The sequence below is a fragment of the Macaca fascicularis genome, chromosome 3, assembly GCF_037993035.2.
Source record: "Macaca fascicularis isolate 582-1 chromosome 3, T2T-MFA8v1.1".
In the NCBI taxonomy this organism is placed as follows: domain Eukaryota; kingdom Metazoa; phylum Chordata; class Mammalia; order Primates; family Cercopithecidae; genus Macaca; species Macaca fascicularis.
In genome coordinates this window covers 84,078,873-84,101,974 of record NC_088377.1, presented here as the reverse complement: position 1 = coordinate 84,101,974, position 23,102 = coordinate 84,078,873, and positions in this window count along the sequence as shown.

Here is a 23,102-nt window from a genome sequence, read left to right as displayed (position 1 = left end):
TAGGTTGGAAACACTGGGAGTACTTAATCTCCCAACTTTATTTGCTGGCTTTTCTCCTTAGCTACATAGCTACAGAAAAAAAAAAAAAAAAAAAAAAAAAAAAAAAAAAAAAAAAAAAAAAAAGAGTGCATTAAAGTGAAGCTAAAACACTGAATTGGATCTTTTACAACCTCGTGAGCGTCTGGGGTTAATCCTCATCCCAACTGAGCGGGTCAAATATCAAAAAATAACTTGCTTTTTAAAGGATCCACCACATCCTGAAATCAACAGAAGTAAACACTTTGTGAAGCACACAAGCCCATGTGGGGTTAGCCATAGGCTGGAGGTTAGTTAAAAACTTTGCAAGGATGGGATACAAGGGAAAAGAGGTCATTGGCAAGGATTTCCTTTGGAGAAATCAAATCCAGTTCCACTGTCAAGGACATCTCTCCAAGGCAGATGCATTTTCCATTCTTAGGGTTGTCCAGTCTAATAAAAGAGCCTTCCTGAGACAAACGATTTGTGATGTTTATGTTCTCAATAGGCCCAGAAAACCTACAGAGCAAATGGAGAGAGCTCTTATTTGGCTTCTGCTTGTGAACACAATTGAGCTGTCTGCAAGGCCAAATACATCTAAGAATTTTTCAGATCTTATCCATTGCCATGACTTCGTAAAGAGAAATGAGCAGGGCCTCTTCAACCCTACCTCCTCTTGAAAAATTGTGCTATAGAGCTGCTTCCTCTGATCCCTTTGTTGTTGTCATTGTTGTTTAGAGACAGGGTCTTGCTATGTTGCCCAGGCTGGTCTCCAGCTCCTGGACTCATGATTCTCCTGCCTCAGCCTCCTGAGTAGCTGGGACTACAGGCATGTACTACTGCAATTGGCTTGATTCCCTTTTCCAAAGTGGTCATTCCTCAACTTTTGATCCTCTCTCTTTGGGTGGTCTCAGTCTCTCCCATGTTTCCAGTGACCACATCTAGGGTGGTAAAAATTTGCATATCTAACCTCTCCCTATAATTCTGAGCTTTACTCTATCATTGAGCATTAGCTGAGCATTGCTCCCTCAATGGCCCACTAGCTCTTCAAAAGAAGAATATCAGGAGCACTTCATTTATCCCCCAAGCCAGCTTTCAGTTGTCTCTGACCTCCTAATGACATCGACTCGGAACTGCTCTCTATTCCTCACTCCTCACTGATGACCAATTCCTTCCTATGGCCAATTGTAAGTTAACCTTCCACTCCTGCAGCCAACTTGTGCCAGGAAGGCCCTCCTGCATCTTCCCCAGATTGTTACAGCCATCTCCTAACTGACCTTTCTCATTAGCTTCTTCTCCAATCCAGTCTCCTCACCCAGACACAACTCACCTTTCCAAAGCTCAGCTCTGGGGAGGTTGTGCTCCAGCTCCACTCTCTTCAGCATTCTCTTTTTCCTGCCCTGGTTTGCCTGTGCCCCATCTGACCAGTCCCCTCTCTTATTGTAAGTGTCCCTTCATCCTCCAGTAACCAGCATACACTGTTCCCTCAAAGACCCTGTGCATTTTTGCCTATTCCCTTATATTTGTGCTGTCTCCAAAGCCCAAAAGACTCTACCCATCCATTGGTGTCCTTCAGGGTTGGTTTCTGTGTTGTTCTTTCATGAAGCTTTCTGATGTGTTCTCTTCATGGGTAACTTCCAGTGTTAGGATCATCTCTATAAAGGATTTAACAGAGGGTTCACTTTAGTTTTTTGACTGTTTTCCTTATGCTGATAATTTTCCATCCCCTACTCCTACTTGCTATATTAGTTTGCTAGGGCTGTCATAAGTGACATAAACTGGGTGGCTTAACAGCGGACATTTATCATCTTACAGCTCGAGAGGCCTGAAGTCCAAACTTTAGTTGTTGGCAGTGCCAAGCTCCTTTTGAAAATCCACAGGGGAGAATCTTCCTTCCCTCTTCCCAGCTTCTGGTGGTTGCCAACAATCTTTGGCATTCATTGCCTTGAAGTTGCATTACTCCAATCTCTGCCCTCAGCACCACATGGCATTATCCTCCTGTGTCTCTGTCCACACGGCCGTCTTCTCATAAAGACACCAGTCATGTTGAATAAGGGGTCCATCCTACTCCAGCATGACCACATATTAAAACTAACTACATCTACCAGTGACCCCATTTGCAAATAAGGTCATATTCTGAGGTGCTAGGGGTTAAGACTTCAAAACATTTTTTTGTGTGTGTCTGGTGGGGGGCGCTGCAATCCAATTCGTACTACTTGCTATTCCCTTGGTTACATGCTTCTGCCAAAGTTGGCTGTTGGGTATATTTGTTTAAACTCTAAACATCAGGGTTAAGAGCAAAATTATTTAACCTCCCAGTATTGACCATGTTAATACATGTTTAGCACCAGATAAATGTGAAGTTCAGAATCAAGGAGTTATTCAATAAAGCTTTCTTTCTCTCCAGAATTTGAAAAAATTAACCTCTATTATATAATATTACAGTTTGTTCAATTCATTGATGCTTTCTCAAACTCAAACCTGAGATAGCTGAGAGACTAAATACACTATTTTCCTCTCCAAACCTAGCTCTTCTCCTAGTCTCTCTCTCAATCAGATATCTCATGACCCACCCAGAACTCTCAGAGACTCCCTTAACTCTCCCTCTCCTGTGTTCTCCTTATACCCACTTCTGTGTATCTGAGTCCTGCACTCAGCTGGAAGGACTAGGATTTTATTTGTCTCTGTATCATCTCCCCCAGCACCTGGTCCACACATGGCCCATGTGAAGTGCTTCAAAATATAGCCTGAATGTATTTAATCTTTGGTACTTATCCTAAAACTGATGCCGTTTCAAGAGCCAGCTCATTTCTTCTCCATCTACTTGGGCTCTCTTTGCAGTGGAGAAGAGTAAAGGGGAATGGTTGGGCCTTAGAGGTGAGGAACATTGAACTAAATATCTCATCTGTGCTACAGACTAACAAGGTGCCGGTGGTCTCGCAGTTTTCCGCTAAGGAGAAGACGAAGTTCAACAGGTGGGTGCTTCCTAGCATCACGGAAGAGGCCCTTACCTGGAACTTGATCTGAATGATAAATCTCTGCCTTAAGCATTGATCACAGTAGAACTAAAAGTGCCATAGAAATAAATAAAATTTATTTTGCAAATGAGGACACAGATGCCGAAGCCCAGGGATATCAAAGTTCCACATTTAAGCTATTGAGCCAGCATTTGAATCTTTTATTTCTAACACAGGATCCTGAATTGTTTTTGAAATATATTATACAGTGAGGATACATCCTAACTTTGCATTGGTAGATTCTGACAGTCTCAGACACTTGGATCTGATCCTATCAACCCTTGGATATAGGCATTCAATTTAATCTTCACCTGTGTTTACTTGTATCCATACTTCTATGTTGGTTCTAAGCTTCCCACCAGTGTGTATATTTTTCTGAAAAGCAAACACGTATGTGAGACTTATTTTGTATATTTGTCTTCCACAAAGTGGCTTGGGAAGTGTGAGAGGTTAATAAAAATGCAGTAGTAGTTATTTTATTAAAAAGAAAAACTATAACTTCAAGGATGATGTTTAATAGAAAAGGTACAGTATACAATGGGATCGTAGGATTGTGAGATCAAGTGTCGCAGGAAAGGTACTGGGAAGAAAGGTACTTTTCTGTCCCCTGTAGGAAATAATAATATATCTTTCTGCTTTCAGGAAGAAAATTATCCAAATTATCTCTTATATATGATAAATGTGAAGTTTTCAATATGCAAAGAAAAATGCACAAACCTTTTTAGCACCTTAACCATATCACCACTTAAAAAATGTCTTACATAGAATTCTGACATTATAGCCATAAATACTCTTAAAGTGACAATGAAAATAGGAATTACAGCTGTCATGTCCTCCACTCTCTTCAAAGCATCTCCTCTGAAACTGGCACATGTAGGGGACACAGACATAAGAAGAAATGCCTACGTGTAATAAATACACGCACACAAAAGTAAAGCCAGGTTTTGTGGTCTTGAAAGTGACATCTTTCAGGGAAGTTTCCCTAAGTGAAAGAATAGACAATTCTGAACCCAAACTAAGCATCGGTACCTGGGAGGAAGGGACCACACATGAGGAGCCCTGAAGTTTTAGCTTGATGAGCCCCATGATAGATGTGCCTTTGTATGTAAAATTCAGGATTCCAGATAATTTCGTCAATTTATTTGTCATAATTTCCCTGTTCTGCAACTTCACATGTGCCATGCTAACTACATATTTTACCCCCTTCCCTTTAAAAATGTGCACCTCTATCACACATTATTCAAAATAGCCAAGAGGTGGAAGCAACCCAAATGTCCCTGGGCAGATAAATGGATAAACAAAACATTGTTTGTATATACAATGGAATATTATTCAGTGTTAAATAGGAGGAAACTTCTGACACATGCAACAGCATGAATGAACCTGGAAGTTCACATGCAAACCAAAATAAGACAGTCACTGAAAGACAAATACAGTATGATTCCACATATAGGAAGTATCTAAAGAAGTCAAATTCATAGACACAGAAAGTCGAATGAGGGATGCCAGGGAATGGGAAAGAGAGAGTGAAGAGTTAGTGTTTAACGAACACAGAATTTTAGTTTTGAAAGCTGAAAAGAGTTCAGGAAATAGATGGTGATGATGTTTGCACAGCAATGTAAATGTACTCAATACCATCAAACTTCACTCGAAATGATTGTAAATGATGTGACCTTTCAAGGCAGGAGGGACAGCATGTGTGGAAGTTGGAGCTGGGTTGGGAAGTGCAGTGACAAGATGGGGAGGAGCTGGGGCATGGCACGCATGTAGGAATTGCAAACATAGAGCAACCCCCTTTTGACTACATGAGTTAGGCCAATGACAAATGAGGTTGGAAACGGAACAAAGATCCCCTGATGGTGGCATTTGAACCAATGCTGAGAAGCTTGGGCTCTACCCAATGTCTTTCAACATGCGGTTCATGGATAACTGACATCTGTTTCACTCAAGTACTTGTTGAAGTGAAAATTCCCAACCTCAGCCCTAGAATTGTATGCATTCGATTCTTTGCACATAGCTGATAGGAATCAATTTTTCTAACAAAGTCCCCAGCTCATCTCCATAAAGAGGATAATTAGAGAACTGTGTACGACTTGGAAAACTCTTTAAAATCCTTCCATCTTGGCTGCACCCAGGGAAAGCATCTCTTTCCACAGATTGTAGAGGTGCAGAAGAATTGCAAATGGGATTCTGAGAGGCGCACGTGACATTATAGAGCTTCCACGTTCCGAGGAAATATTGGCTTGCAATTTGAAATGGAAACTTTGCAGCCTTGTTTTATTCATGACTTTTGCAAGAGTTTCCACATTTGCCAAGGGAAACATTTGCCAGAAGTAAAACACACGAAAGATGCATCACTCTCTCTTCCCACACATGGGGAAGTCATTAAAATTGAATCGGCTTGGCAGCCGACAGCTCAGGTGCTCAGAGACTGCTGAAAACCTTTTAATCTTTTTTCTTTCTCTCTTTCTTTCTTTCTTTCTTTCTTTCTTTCTTTCTTTCTTTCTTTCTTTCTTTCTTTCTTTCTTTCTTTCTTTCTCTCTCTCTCTTTCTTTCTTTCTTTCCTTTCTTTCTTTCTTTTCTTTCTTTCTTTCTCTTTCTTCCTTCCTTCCTTCCTTTCCTTTCCTTTCTTCCCTTCCCTTCCTTCCTTCCTTCCTTCCTTCCTTCCTTCCTTCCTTCCTTCCTTCCTTCCTTCCTTCCTTCCTTCCTTCCTTCCTCCTTTCCTTTCCTTTTCTTTTCTTTCCTTTCCTTTCCCTCCCTCCCTCCCTCCCTCCGTTTCTTTCTTTCTTTCTTTCTTTCTTTCTTTCTTTCTTTCTTTCTTTCTTTCTTTCTTTCTTTCTTTCTTCTCTCTTTCTTTCTTTTTCTTTTTTCTTTCCTTCTTTCTTTTTTTTCTTCTCTCTCTCAATTGGTCACAAGGAATGTGAAAATGTTCCACCAAGTACTAAGTCCATGCAGAATTTATGGTTTGGGAATTTTAAACCAAGACTTAACATTTATTTTCCTTTGGCAAGAGGTAAAATTGTTTAAAAAGAAATAAAAGGCAATTTATTAATGTGTGCACATGCAAAGCAAGAGTGCAGAGACTATTGAAGAAGGGGCACGTGATGGGACCCTGCTGGGTGGTGGTGGATCAGGCTCCTGCTCTAAGGGCTGCGAGACAAAAGCCTTGGAGAAGAAGGAGAAAGCAAACTTTCAGATGTGAAGAGCTTTCTGAATTGAAAGAACAGAGTTGGCAGTGAGATGCACAAAGGATGGACAGGCCGAGGGTGCTAACTGCTCTCAGGTGGTTGGAGCTTCGGTGGGAAAGGTGCTCCTGGGAGTGACTTATCTGGCATTGGAGAAAATCTTAACTATCAGAGGAAGGGGTTTCGACTCCATCTACAGACAAAAGGGAGCTCTTGAATGCTTAGTACTATCAGGCTTTGGGTGGAATATTCTAGTAATCTTGTTTCATGAAAACTGAAAAGAGGAGAACCTAGTTGTAAGGTAACCACAGTGACCTTGCAGACCTTCGGTTGATGAGCAACTTTACATCAGGGGTGATAAAGGAGGGAGCAGATTTAAGAAAGGTTGAGTTAGAGCAGTAGGATAGAACACCAGTTCAGTGTGAATACAGAGACCAGCTGTGTGTTTGGCACAGATGGATGGGAAAGGGGGACTTTTATGAACAACCAAGACTGAAGCCCACAGCTGCTCTTTTCCTTTAACCTTGAAGGCACATCATGATGCTCCACATGCCTGGCTGGTCAGACAACATTTCTGAAGATCCATATTGACCAGGAGTGACTTTCTTTGCCAACTTTGAGAACCATCCCTTACAAATATGGAAACACATGGTTGTTTCTCTTCACTGGTAAAGCCAACTCCCTATACTATTGCCAGTGAGACAAGTACACCTGTTATAATAGGCAAACTTATATGACAATATAATTAATTAAGACAGTGTAGACTCAGCATTGGATTATGATTTAAATAAATCATGTGGAAATGTTTTATACTGTTACACAGTCCTCAGGTACCAACTGTTTTATTCTACATGGAACATCCAGCTTGAGATAAGCATGGGACACTATCTAAACATAGAAATATGATCAAGACAAGGACTCAGTGAGAACTACGATACTACCAAATCACAACCTAGGAGGGAATGGTAATGCTTCTAAGGCAGGTATTTTGCAATTAGGAAAATTAAGGGGAAATAAAAAGCTGGTAAAAAGAATTGTCCTACCAGTTATCAAAAACACTTTTTTAAACATTGAATATTTTTTCAAACCAAATGTCTATGGATCTGTTTTGCTAGAAATTGAATTTTTTTTTGAACAAAGAGGAACCTCCACCTCCCCAGCTCCCCCACAGAATTCAAGTCCTCTTATTGTACGTCATCAATTTCACAAAAGTCCAAATAATTGACACATGACAGATTGACACATTCTGATTTCCAAGATTTACTTCAGACAGCGTTGCAGATGCAAAACAAACAGACTTGATCTAGTGATCCCCACTTCCCCATATTCCTGCTGCAAAGTTGGTCACATGTGCTCAGCAATATAAACAAATGCCAGGTGAGCCATCACAGCCCATGCCGTTGAGTAACAGATATTCCAGGCAGGCACAGTTTTAAGGCCTAAATATGCAAATGCCTTTAACCCCTTAGCAGTCTTTTTAGAGGGGTACTATTTTTAGTCCCCTTGTACAGATCAGAAAAGTGAGGCACAGAGAAGTTACACCAGATCCCCCAGGTCAGATCTAACAAGTTGGAGAACTGAAGCGAGAATCTGGCCTTTTTTATTCCAGAGCCACCACGAACGACTAGGCCACACTATCCCTTCTATACATACAAAACGAGTAGAAACAAACAAACAAACGACAACAACAACAACAACAAAAACAAAGTTCCTGGAGATAAGATTTAGGACTAGGATTTGGAATTATATAGCTTCACTTTCTTTAGAAAAAGAAAACAGGAAAGTTTCAAAGAATCTCAATAAACATTTGATGACATTGTTTTAATCACCTTCAAAACACTTAAGATTTTTGGAATACAATTTTTGTACTTTGGCATACCTACAGTCTCTTTGATCTCAGTCAGGTCATTTATGTCTCTTTCTGCTCAGTTTACTCATCTGTAAATTGGGGATAATTTTAAAGCTTCAAGTTTGTACTGAGGTCAGATGAAATAGGAAATGCTGAGGAATCAGCACTTCATAGCTTCCCAATACACGTGATTGGGGTAATTAAAATAAGCCCATGGATTAGGGGACATGGAATTCAAAATTCTGTATTAGGCTGTTGGGGAAAACAAAAGAGAAGGGAGAACGTCTGTTGTGAAGACAGAGAGGGAACGCTGGCGTACTAGTAAAGTTCAAACCCAAAACTAAGTTATCTTACAGGCCAAGCCTCTATTTAAAAAATAATAATAATAAGGGAAGGGGAAGGGATGGTGTTTGTTTTAGGTTGAATTGTTGAATATGAAACAAATTCATAAGAGGAAGCCTAATCCTAGTACCCAAGAATGTGACCTTATTTGGAAATAGGGTTGTTGCAGGTGTAATTAGTTAAGTGTGGATGAGGTCGTACTGGAGTAGGGTGGCCCCTAATCCAGTAAGTCTGTGTCTCTATGCCAATGTCTGAGTGTTTGTACCACCTCTCCCAAATTCATCTGCTGAAATTCCAGTCCCCAAGGTTGGGGGCTTTTTAATGGAATTAAAAAGTGGGTCTTTGGTAGCTGTGTAGGTCATGAGGGTCGACCCTCGTGAATGGGATTAGTGCCCTTGTAACAGAGGCCCCAGAGAGCTGCCTGCCCCTTCTACTACCTGAATATTAATCTGAGGATGCTGATATTACACTTAGGGGATTGGTCAGTTGATGCCATTGTCTTAGGAAGAGTGTCCCCAGGGAAAAATGGTAGCGAATTTTCCAAATCCAGCTATGAGTCTCTGGAGAGTGACCGAAACTAAGAGCTGCATAATGACTAGATTGTTGGGCCTGTGCATTGTTAATCTGAAGAAATGCAACAATAGTAACAATATAGAGAGAGTAAAACTGTTCCAGTGAAAAGACAAGTGAACACTAAAAAATATGGAAGAAAATTTTTGATTGTTTTGAATATTAATAAAAAAGTGTGATTCAAAGAATATTCCTTAAAACATTTCTGAATTATACTTTGCCTGGGGAGCTATTGCCCATTCACACAGTTCCTGACATGATAGCTCCACTCAGACACAGATTCATAGCAAAGTTGCCCTGGGCTTTATCAATCAGCAGGAAGAAAATGAGCTCTACACTAGGCATTGAACTCAAATGATTTCTGGATTATGAGAGTTTCTTCACACAGTTCACCGCGAGGAAGATGGGCCCCACACTGTATAATTTAAATGTTTTCGACATGGATTTGGACCAAATAGCATAACCAACCAGACATTGAAAACAGAACTATGGCATTGCATGATTACTAATAAATGCCAAGATATTTCCAAAAGTGAAAATGACTTGTACATGAATTAAGCTGAAACTCAAAGGAAAATTTTTTGATTAAAAATAAGAAGAGTACATTGTAATCAATTAATATCTTTCTTAGGTCTCTTTAAAACTACAGTTTTCTTCTTCCTCTATTTATTTATTTATTTATTATTTATTCATTTATTTTAGAGACAGGGTCTTGCTATGTTACTCAGGCTGGTTTTGAATTCCTGGATTCAAGTAATCCTCCTGCCTCAGCCTCCTGAGTAGCTGGGACTATAGGCACACATCACCACACCTAGCCCCTCTATTTTATTTTTATTAATTGCAATTCATTTGTTCATAAGCATAGAGTGTTTATTATATAGTTTCCCCGAGTCTAGTTTTACTTACAGCATTATTGCATTGTCAATTAACATGTTCCTCTGGCATATTCCCATTCACAATGGCCACAAACTAACTAGGGAGGGGAAAAATCTCTACAAGGAGAACTGCAAACCACTACTCAAAGAAATCAGAGATGACATAACCAAACAGAGAGCCAAATCATGAGTGAACTCCCATTAACAATTGCTACAAAGAGAATAAAATACCTAGGAATCCAACTTACAAGGGATGTAAAGGACCTCTTCAAGGAGAACTACAAACCACTGCTCAATGAAATAAAAGAGGACACACAAGATGGAAGAACATTCCATGCTCATGGATAGGAATAATCAGTTTCATGAAAATGGCCATACTGCCCAAGGTGATTTATAAATTCAATGCCATTCCCATGAAGCTACCAATGACTTTCTTCACAGAATTGGAAAAAACTACTTAAAAGTTCACCTGGAACCAAAAATGAGCCCACATTGCAAAAACAATCCTAACCAAAAAGAACAAATATGAATGCATCACGTTACCTGACTTCAAATTATACTACAAGGCTACAGTAACCAAAACAGCATGGTACTGGTACCAAACCAGAGATATAGACTGATGGAACAGAACAGAGTCCTCAGAAATAACATCACACACCTACAACCATCTGACCTTTGACAAACCTGACAAAAACAAGAAATGGGGAAAGGATTCCCTGTTTAATAAATGGTGCTGGAAAACTGCCTAACCATATGTAGAAAGCTGAAACTGGATCCCTTCTTTTCATCTTATACAAAAATTAATTCAAGATGGATTAAAGACTTAAATGTTAGGCCTAAAACCGTAAAAACCCTAAAAGAAAACCTAGACAATGCAATTCAGGACATAGGCACGTGCAAGAACTTCACGTCTAAAACACCAAAAGCAATGGCAACAAAAGTCAAAGAGACAAATGGGATCTAATTAAACTAAAGAGCTCTGCACAGCAAAAGAAACTACCATCAGAGTTAACAGGCAACCTACAGAAAGGGAGAAAATCTTTGCATTCTACCCATCTGACAAAGGGCTAATATTCAGAATCTACAAAGAACTTAAATTTACAAGAAAAAGTCAAACTACTCCATCAAAAAGTGGGCAAAGGATATGAGCAGGCACTTTTCAAAAGAAGACATTTATGTAGCCTACAGACACATGAAAAAATGCTCATCACTGGTCATCAGAGAAATGCAAATCAAAACCACAATGAGATATCATCTCACACCAGATAGAATGGTGATCATTAAAAAGTCAGGAAACAACAGATTCTGGAGAGGATGTGGAGGAATAGGAACACTTTGACACTGTTGGTGGGAGTGTAAACTAGTTCAACCATTGTGGAAGACAGTGTGGAGTTTCCTCAAGGATCTAGAACAAGAAATACCGTGTGACCCAGTGATCCCATTACTACGTATATACCCAAAGGATTATAAATCATACCACTATAAAGACATGCACACGAATGTTTACGGCAGCACTATTCACAATAGCAAAGACTTGGAACCAACCCAAATGTCCATCAATGGTAGAATGGATTTAAAAAAATGTAGCATATATACAACATGGGATACTATGCAGCCATAAAAAAGGATGAGTTCATGTCCTTTGTAGCAACGTGAAGTGGATGAAACCATCATTCTGAGCAAACTCTCACAAGGACAGAAAACCAAACACTGCATGTTCTCATTCATAGGTGGGAACTGAATGATGAGAACACTTGGACACAGAGCAGGGAACATCACACACTGGGGCCTGCTGTGGGGTAGGGGGATGGTGGAGGGATAGCATTAGGAGAAATACCTAATGTAAATGACGAGTTAATGAGTGCAGCAAACCAACATGGCACACGTATACAAATGTGCCAAACCTGCATGTTGTGCACATGTACCCTAGAACTTAAAGTATAATAATAAAAACAAAGAAATGAAAAAACATTTCATGCACATTGATTGAAAGAATCAATATTGTTAAGGAGATCGTACTGTCCAAAGCAATTTATAGATTCAATGCTATTTTTATTAAATTACCATTGAGATTCTTTGTGGAATTAGAAAAAAAAAATTTTTTTAAATTCTTATGGAATCAAAAAGAGCCTGAATAGTCAAGGTAATACTAAGCAGGAAAGAACAGAGCTGGAGACATCATACTACCTGACTAAACTATACTACATGGCTACAGTAACCAAAACAGCATGGTACTGGTACAAAAACAGATACATAGACCCAATGAAACAGAATAGAGAACCCAGAAATAGGGCCACACACCTACAATTATCTGATCTGTGACAAACCTGACAAAAAAAAAGCAATGGGGAAAGGACTCCCTATTCAATAAATGGTGTTGAAATAACTGGCTACCCATATGCGGAAGACTGAAGCTGGACCCCTTCCTTATGCCATATACAAAAATCAACTCAAGATGGATTAAAGACTTAAATGTAAAACCCAAAACTATAAAAACCCTGAAAGATAAGGTAGGCAATACTATTCAGGACATAGGCACAGGCAAAAATTTCATGACAAAGATGCCAAAAGCAATTGCAACAAAAGGAAAAATTGACAAATGGGATTGAAATAAACTAAAGAGCTCCTGCACAACAAAAGAAACTATCAATAGCATAAACAGACACCGTACAAAAAGGGAGAATTTTTTTTGCAAACTGTGCATCTGACAAAGGTCTAATATTCAGCATCTACAAGGAACTTACACAAATTTATGAGATAAAACAACCTTATTAAAAAGTGGGCAAAGGGTAGCCTCGGGGAGGTGTGCCCAAGATGGCCGAATAGAAACAGCTCCAGTTTACAGCTCCCAGCGTGAGCAACACAGAAGATGGGTGATTTTTGCATTTTCAACTGAGGTACCGGGTTCATCTCACTGGGGCATGTTGTCAGTTGGTGCGGGTCCGAGAGTGCAGCCCGACCAGTGAGAGGTGAAGCAGGGCAAGGCATTGCTTCACCTGGGAAGCACAAGGGGGAAGGGAATTCCTTTTCCTAGCCAAAGGAAATTGAGACACACAACACCTGGAAAATCAGGTAACTCCCACCCTAATACTGCATTTTACCAAGTGTTTTAGCAAATGGCACACCAGGAGATTATATCCCACACCTGGCCTGGAGGGTTCCACATCCACGGAGCCTCCCTCATTGCTAGCACAGCAGTCTGAGATCTAACTGCAAGGCCGCAGCGAGGCTGGGGGAGGGGCACCCACCATTGCTGAGGCTTAAGTAGGTAAACAAAGCTGCTGGGAAGCTCAAATTGGGTGGAGCCCACCACAGCTCAAGGAGGCCTGCCTGTCTCTGTAGACTCCACCTCTTGAGACAAGGCATAGCTAAACAAAAAGCAGCAGAAACCTCAGCAGAGATAAATGTCTCTGTCCGACAGCTTTGAAGAGAGCAGTGGATCTCCCAGCGTGGAGGTTGAGATCTGAGAACGGACAGACTGCCAGCTCAAGTGGGTCTCTGACCCTGAGTAGCCTAACTGGGAGACATCCCCCACTAGGTACAGACAAACACCTCACACCTCACATGGCTGGGTACACCCCTGAGACGAAGCTTCCAGAGCAAGAATCAGACAGCAACACTCGCTGTTTAGCAATATTCTATCTTCGGCAGCCTCCGCTGCTGATACCCAGGCAAACAGGGTCTGGAGTGGACCTCAAGCAAACTCCAACAAACCTGCAGCTGAGGGTCCTGACTGTTAGAAGCAAAACTAACAAACAGAAGGGGCACCAACATCAAAACCCCATCAGTACGTCACCATCATCAAAGACCAAAGGCAGATAAAACCACAAAGACGGGGGGAAAGCAGTGCAGAAAAAGCTGGAAATTCAAAAAATCAGAGCACATCTCCTCCTCCAAAGAAACGCAGCTCATCACCAGCAATGGAACAAAGCTGAACGGAGAATGACTTTAATGACTTGAGAGCAGAAGGCTTCAGTCAATCAAACTTCTCAGAGTCAAAGGAGGAACTACATAATCAGCACAAAGTAACTAAAAACTTTGAAAAAAGATTTGATGAATGGCTAACTAGAATAACCAATGTAGAGAAGTCCTTAAAAGAACTGATAGAGATGAAAACCATAATATGAGAACTACGTGACAAATGCACAAGCTTCAGTAACCAACTCGATCAACTGGAATAAAGAGTATCAGCAATTGAAGATCAAATGAATGAAATGAAGTGAGAAGAGAAGTTTAGAGAAAAAAGAGTAAAAAGAAACTAACAAAGCCTCCAAGAAATACGGGCTTATGTGAAAAGACCAAACCTACATCTGACTGGTGTGCCTGAAAGTGACAGGGAAAATGGAACCAAGTTGGAAAATACTCTGCAGGATATCATCCAGGAGAACTTCCCCAACCTAGAAAGGCAGGCCAACATTCAAATTCAGGAAGTACAGAGAACACCACAAAGATACTCCTTGAGAAAAGCAACTCCAAGACATATAATTGTCAGATTCACCAAAGTTGAAATGAAGGAAAAAATATTAAGGGCAGCCAGAGAGAAAGGTCGGGTTACCCACAAAGGGAAGCCCATCAGACTAACAGCAGATCTCTTGCAAGAAAATCTCCAAGCCAGAAGAGAGTGGGGGCCAATATTCAACATTCTTAAAAAAAGAATTTTCAACCCAGAATTTCATATCCAGCCACACTAACTTTCATAAGTGAAGGAGAAATAAAATCCTTTACAGACATGCAAATGCTGAGAGATTTTGTAACCACCGGTCCTGCCCTACAAGAGATCCTGAAGGAAGCACTAAACATGGAAAGGAACAACAGGTACCAGCCATTGCAAAAACATGTCAAACTGTGAAGTCCATCAATGCTAGGAAGAAACTGCATCAACTAATGAGCAAAATAACCAGCTAATATAATAATGATAGGATCAAGTTCATACATAACAATATTAACCTGAAATGTAAATGGAATAAATGGTTCAATTAAAAGACACAGACTGGCAAATTGGATAAAGAGACAAGACCCATCAGTCTGCTGTATTCAGGAGATCCATCTCACATGCAGAGACACACATAGGCTCAAAATAAAGGGATGGAGGAAGATCTACCAAGCAAATGGAAAACAAAATAAAAGCAGGGGTTGCAATCCTAGTCTCTGATAAAACAGACTTTAAACCATCAAAGATCAAAAGAGACAAAGAAGGCCATTACATAACGGTGAAGGGATCAATTCATCAGGAAGAGTTAACTATCCTAAATATATATGCACCCAATACAGGAGCACCGAGATTCATAAAGCATGTCCTCAGAGACTTACAAAGAGACTTAGACTCCCATACAATAATAATTGGAGACTTCAACACCCCACTGTCAACATTAGACAGATCAACGAGACAGAAAGTTAACAAGGATATCCAGGAATTGAACTCAACTCTGCACCAAGTGGACCTAATAGACATCTACAGAACTCTCCACCCCAAATCAACAGAATATACATTCTTCTCAGCACCACATCACACTTATTCTAAAATTGACCACATAGTTGGAAGTAAAGCACTCCTCAGCAAATGTACAAGAACAGAAATTATAACAAACTGTGTCCCAGACCACAGTACAATCAAACTAGAACTCAGGATGAAGAAACTCAATCAAAACCGCTCAACTACATGGAAACTGAACAACCTGCTCCTGAATGACTACTGGGTACATAATGAAATGAAGGCAGAAATAAAGATGTTCTTTGAAACCAATGAGACAAAGATACAACATACAAGAATCTCTGGGACACATTTAAAGCAGTGTGTAGAGGGAAATTTATAGCACTAAATGCCCACAAGAGAAAGGAGGAAAGATCTAAAATTGACCCTCTAACATCACAATGAAAAGAACTAGAGAAGCAAGAGCCAACACACTCAAAAGCTGGCAGAAGGCAAGAAAAAACTAAGATCAGAGCATAACTGAAAGAGATAGAGACACAAAAACCCTCCAAAAAGTCAATGACTCCAGGACCTGGTTCTTTGAAAAGATCAACAAAATTGATAGAATGCTGGCAAGACTAATAAAGAAGAAAAGAGAGAAGAATCAAATAGATGCAATAAAAAATGATAAATGGGATATCACCACTGACCCTATAGAAATACAAACTACCATCAGAGAATACTATAACACCCCTACACAAATAAACTAGAAAACCTAGAAGAAATGGATAATTTCCTAGACACTTACACTCTCCCAAGACTAAACCAGGAAGAAGTTGAATCCCTGAATAGACTAATAGTAGGCTCTGAAATTGAGGCAATAATTAATAGCCTCCCAACCAAAAAAAATCCAGGACCAGACGGATTCACAGCTGAATTCTACCAGAGGTACAAGGAGGAGCTGGTACCATTCCTTCTGAAACTATTCCAATCAATAGAAAAAGAGGGAATCCTCCCTAAATCATTTTATGAGGCCAACATCATCCTGGTACCAAAGCCTGGCAGAGATACAACAATAAAAGAGAATTTTAGACCAATATCCCTGATGAATATCAATGCAAAAATCCTCAATAAAATACTGGCAAACCAAATCCAGCAGCACATCAAAAAGCTTATCCACCATGATCAAGCGGGCTTCATCCCTGGGATGCAAGGCTGGTTCAACATATGCAAATCAATAAACGTAATCCAGCATATAAATGGACCAAAGACAAAAACCACATGATTACCTCATTAGATGCAGAAATGGCCTTTGACAAAATTCAACAGCCCTTCATGCTAAAAACTCTCAATAAATTCGGTATTGATGGAACATATCTCAAAATAATAAGAGCTATTTATGACAAACCCACAGCCAATATCATAGTGAATGGGCAAAAACTGGAAGCATTCCCTTTGAAAACTAGCACAAGACAGGGATTCCCTCTCTCACCACTCCTATTCAACATAGTGTTGGAAGTTCTGGCTAGGGCAATCAGGCACGAGAAAGAAATAAAGTGTATTCCATTAGGAAAAGAAGAAGTCAAATTGTCCCTGTTTGCAGATGACATGATTGTACATTTAGAAAACCCCATTGTCTCAGCCCAAAATCTCCTGAAGCTGATAAGCAACTTCAGCAAAGTCTAAGGATGCAAAATCAATGTGCAAAAATCACAAACATTCTTATACACCAGTAATAGACAAACAGAGAGCCAAATCATGAATGAAGTCCCATTCACAATAGCTTCAAAGTGATTAAAATACCTAGGAATCCATCTTACAAGGGATGTAAAGGACCTCTTCAAGGAGAACAACAAACCACTGCTCAGTGAAATAAAAGAGGATACAAACAAATAGAAGAACATACCATGCTCATGGATAGGAAGAATCAATATTATGAAAATGGCCATACTGCCCAAGGTAATTTATAGATTCAATGCCATCCCCATTAAGCTACCAATGACTTTCTTCACAGCATTAGAAAAAACTACTTTAAAGTTCATATGGAACCAAAAAAGAGCTCGCATTGCCAAGACAATCCTAAGTCAAAAGAACAAAGCTGGAGGCATCACGCTACCTGACTTCAAACTATACTACAAGGCTACAGTAACCAAAACAGCATGGCACTGGTACCAAAACAGAGATATAGACCAATGGAACAGAACAGAGCCCTCAGCAATAATACCACACATCTACAGCCATCTGATCTTTGACAAACCTGACAAAAACAAGAAATGGGGAAAGGATTCCCTATTTAAGAAATAGGTAATGGGAATTACATATATATAACATAATATTAAATAATATATAATTTTATATTAAATATATAATTTTTATATATTAAAATATATAAAACTTTATATATTAAATATTATATATTTAATCTATATTTATTTATATATTTAATATATTTGTATATTTAATATATTTATATGTTTATATTATATATTAACATATATTATATTTTATATTATATATAATACATTTATATATTTAATATAATCTAATATATATTTTAAAAATTTATATATTAAATATATAATGTTATATATTAAAAATTATATAATAAATATATTAAATAATATAATAAATAAATAAAATGGGAAAACTTGCTAGCCATAAGTAGAAAGCTGAAAATGGATCCTTTCCTTACTCCTTTTACAAAACTTAATTCAAGATGGATTACAGACTTAAATGTTAGACCTAAAACCATAAAAACCCTGGAAGAAAACCTAGGTAATACTACACAGGACATAGGCATGGGCAAGGACTTCATGTCTAAAACACCAAAAACAATGGCAACAAAAGCCAAAATGACAAATTGGATCTAATTAAACTAAAGAGCTTCTGCACAGCAAAAGAAACTACCATCAGAGTGAACAGGCAACCTACAGAATGGGAGAAAATTTTTGCAATCTACTCATCTGACAAAGGGCTAATATCCAGAACCTACAAAGAACTCATACAAATTTACAAGAAAAAAACAAACAACCCCATCAAAAAGTGGGCAAAGCGTATGAACAGACACTTCTCAAAAGAAGACATTCATACAGCCAACAGACACTTGAAAAAATGCTCATCATCACTTGGCGTCAGAGAAATGCAAATCAAAACCACAATGAGATACCATCTCACACCAGTTAGAATGGCAATCATTAAAAAATCAGGAAACGACAGGTGCTGGAGAGGATGTGGAGAAATAGGAACACTTTTACACTGTTGGTGGGATTGTAAACTAGTTCAACCATTATGGAAAACAGTATGGCAATTCCTCAAGGATCTAGAACTAGAAGTACCATATGACCCAGCCATCCCATTACTGGGTATATACCCAAAGGATTATAAATCATGCTGCTATGAAGACACATGCACATGTATGTGTATTGCAGCACTATTTACAATAGCAAAGACTTGTAATCAACCCAAATGTCCATCAGTGACAGACTGGATTAAGAAAATGTGGCACATATACACCATGGAATACTATGCAGCCATAAAAAATGATGAGTTAGTGTCCTTTGTAGGGACATGGATGCAGCTGGAAACCATCATTCTCAGCAAACTATCAGAAGAACAGAAAACCAAACACCTCATGTTCTCCCTCATAGGTTGGAATTGAACAATGAGATCACTTGGACACAGGAAGGGGAATATCACACACCAGGGCCTGTTGTGGGGAGGGGGTGGGAAGAGGGATACCATTAAGAAATATACCTAATGTAAATGATGAGTTAATGGGTGCAGCACACCAACATGACACATGTATACATATGTAACAAACCTGCATGTTGTGCACATGTACCCTAGAACAAAGTATTAAAAAAAAAGTGGGCAAAGGACATGAACAGACACTTTTCAAAAGAAGACATACCTGCAGCCAACAACCATATGAGAAAAAGCGCAACATCATTGATCATTAGAGAAATGAATTGCCTAAGGCAGAATGACTATTATCAAAAAGTAAAAAAATAACAGATGCTGGCAAAGTTGCCAGGAAAAGCCAGTGTTTATACACTGTTGGTGGGAGTGAAATTAGTTCAACCATTATGGAAGACAGTGTGGCAATTCCTCAAAGACCTAAAGAGAGAAATACCATTTGCCCCAACAATCGCATTACTGGGTATATACCCAAAGGATTATAAATCATTCTGTTATAAAGACACATGTATGCATATGTTCACTGCAGCACTGTTCACAATAGCAAAGACATGGAATCAACCTAAATGCCCATCAGTAATAGACTGGATGAAGAAAATGTGGTCCATATACTCCTTGGAATACTACACAGCCGAAAGAAAATGAGAGCATGTCTTTTGCATGGACATGAATGGATCTGGAGGCCACTCTAGCAAACTAACTCAGGAACAGAAAATCAAATACCGCATTTTCTCACTTATAAGTGGGAGCTAAATGATGAGAACACATGGACATGTAGAAGGGAACATCACACACTGGGGCCTATTGAAGGGTGGAGGATGGGAGGAGGGAGAGGATCAGGAAAAATATTTAATGGGTACTAATACCTGGGTGATGAAATAACCTGTACAATAAACCCCCATGACACAAGTTTACCTAAGTAACAAACCTGCACTTGTACCTCTGAGCTTAAAATAAAAGTTAAACCAAACAAAAAAACAAAACAAAACAAAACAAAACAAACAAACAAAAAAAACCACATATGTGAGTAGATAAAAAAAGAGAAAAAAATTTCTCTAGCCCCTATATTTTCTGCAACTTGGTAGTGACATCTAAACATGTGAAGAGATTGAATTGAAATGTATAGTAAGTTTTCAGCATAGGTGTTAGTGGGTCCTTCTGTAGGAGCAAATATGCCTGTTTGTCTCTCTTTTTTTGTGAAATAAGCACCACTGATGATTATTGTATATATCCATTATTTTATTAGAAGTTGTAAAATTATGATATTCTAAGGATATTTTTCTTCATTTATTTATTACCTGAAAGATTTTTATAATGGTTTCACCTGCATTTGGTTAATGGTTTGGTTAACCTGAGTGATAGATTGCAGAGGAAAGGCAAGATATAGAATTTATCTTCTCCCTTCTTTACCAGTTTTCACCTTAATAATAAGTATCCTCCCAACATGGCCTGCAGATTTGCCTGTTTTGTATGAGCACATGATGCTTTTTTGTCTGTTACAGTCATGATCCTTGTCAATACTCAATCTGTCCCACCCTAGACAGTGGGGGCCTCTTTATGTTTTCTTCAGAGTTCCTCCGACATAACCCAGACAGTCTTTTATGCATCATGGCTTCTAGTGTCACAAGATATTTCAGGCTCACTCTGCACATTTCCTGCCTCAATCAAGGTTTAGTGGAAATGGTATTTAGAATATACGGACCAGGCATTAAGGGAACAGTATCTTTAAGCTCTAGTGGTTCAGTTAGTTTTAGGCAGTTAAGTGGTATACATAAAATATAATGGTAAGCAGACAGTTATTTCTTCTTATGATGACACACATGTTCCCAAACTTGTAGGGACTATGTGTGTAAAAGAAACATCTGAATATCAGTGTCACTTCTTAATATTAATTGTTTTAGTCTATTTGACAATTACCAGCATATTTCTGAAATAAGTTTTGGCTATATTCTACTTTATCTAATTTTTACTGTTTGTTTTTTGGTGTTTTTGTTTGTTTGTTTGTTGCTTCAATACCTTCATCTGCTAATAAGCACCACTGGGGGTTTCTTATTCGACATCTTACCCTGTTCTTTTAATTATCAGCTGTTAAGAACAGTGAGTTAAGAAGTTTAAGAATTTTACTTGGTACAAAATAGCCATATTTAACTACTTTTCCGGAATGCCTCAAGTGGGCACTACTAAGAAGGATCTGCACACTCTCAATGTCTATGGTTGCCAGAAAATTGATCTCAACTGCTAAACAGTGAGTCCTTTGGTGGTCAGGTCAGGCCACCAGTGCCTCTTCTTCATGGCTCAGACACTGTATCAGGGAGAACTCGGGTTAGGGAACAACAGAGACAGGATACCATCCAGTTCCTCTCATCCTCTGCACTCTTACCACTGAACTAATCTCAGATTTCTAAAAGAGTAAGTTATATTTAAATCTTTCCTTTTCAATCCTTGCAAAAACCTTCATTTCTGTACATAAAATTATCATTTGCTTTCAAAGGGGAGTGATCAGAACAACAGAATTTAGGGTCTTAGAATGCAGGTGACCTCAAACTGTGTTTGCTTCTCCTGCTGGTTGGCTGTTCCCAACAAAGGGCAAGATTTTAGAGCACTCAGTGATTTAAAAGTGGGCATATCTGTTTGTCCAGTGGATTTTATTACTGTCACATAATTTACCATCAAGTAATAAAATTGCACTCTTCTTCATTTTAGACTGAAAATTTGGAAAACCTTTTCTCAAAATTTGTCCAAATTCAGGGCGATAGTTTTTGGAACTTAGCCATATTTTCTTCCAAGTGAATTTCTAAATATGCCTTAACCATAGGTCAGCTATGTCGATCGCATGGAAGTAGAGAGTAGAATGGTAGTTACCACAGGTTGGGAAAGGTAGGGAGAAGAGGGATGAAGGGAGGCTGATTAATGGATACAAAAATACAGTTAGAAGCAGTAAGTTCTAGTATTTCATAGCACAGTAGGGAGACTATTGTTACCATTAAGTTATTGTATATTTCAAAATGGCTAGAAGATTTGAAATTTTTCTCAACACAAAGAAATGATAAATAGTTGAGGTGATAGATATCGCAATTACCCTTATCTGATCATTACACTCATGTATCAAAATATTACATGTATCCCATAAATATGTACAATTATGATGTATCATCATAGAAAAACAATGAGTCAGCTGATAAACTAAAAGGTTGATGGGGGTAGCAATGGACAATAAAACCTCATCATCTACCATTATTTGTTCACTTTTGCTGGCTACATCCAAATGTTAATGAATGTCAGTATACGCTTATTCAGATGTCTGATGTTGTGTTATATAATGTCCTAAAGACTGTTTACACCTATTCAGCCTCACTCAGTTGTCAAAACAACTATATGAAATGAGCAGAGAGGAAGTCAATTATTTCACCAAGGTCACACAGGTGGAAATGTCAGAGCAGAATTTGAACTTAGGCAATTCAGCTCCAAGAGTTCATGATGTTAGACACTCCATGACACTGCTTCTGCTTTGCTTTCATAGGTCCTTAAATAGATGTCATATATAACTGTGCAATCTCAGGACTAGATTTAGCTCAAATGTCTTCTAGGATAATTCCCCATTTAACTTTTGACTTCCCCTCAAAACACTTGGTCAAAACAGCAATCAGGTCTATAGTCACCTTAAACAACTAGAAGCCCACTACTTATTCTCTGTAATATCAGGAATGCAAAGTTGCTTCACTTCTCTGTGCTGGTTCTTAGTTTGTAAATTGTCAATGGCTGTGCCTGCTTGGAAGGTTTTGAAGATGTATATAAGGCGAAGTTGCTCTGAAAATGCCTGGCACAAAGCATGTCCTCAATGAAAAAAGAGTGTTCATTATATCCATTATATCTTTTAATAAATTCCAGTTTCCTTTTCCTGCTTCCATCCTTTCTCTCTCTCTCTCTCTCTCTCTCTCTCTCTCTCTTTCTCTCTGGAAAGTCCAGTAGCAAGTCCTTTCCTTGTAATCTTCAGAGCAAGCAGGCCTAGGGTTCCTCATTAACACTTATGTTGAGGACCTTCTTTCCCTTTTCCTCAAGTTTTTTTTCAACTCTTCACATTGTGACCAGTTGAAGGGACTCCAAATGATTCTAGTGAGCCACATTTCTCTTGGAAGGTTGTCA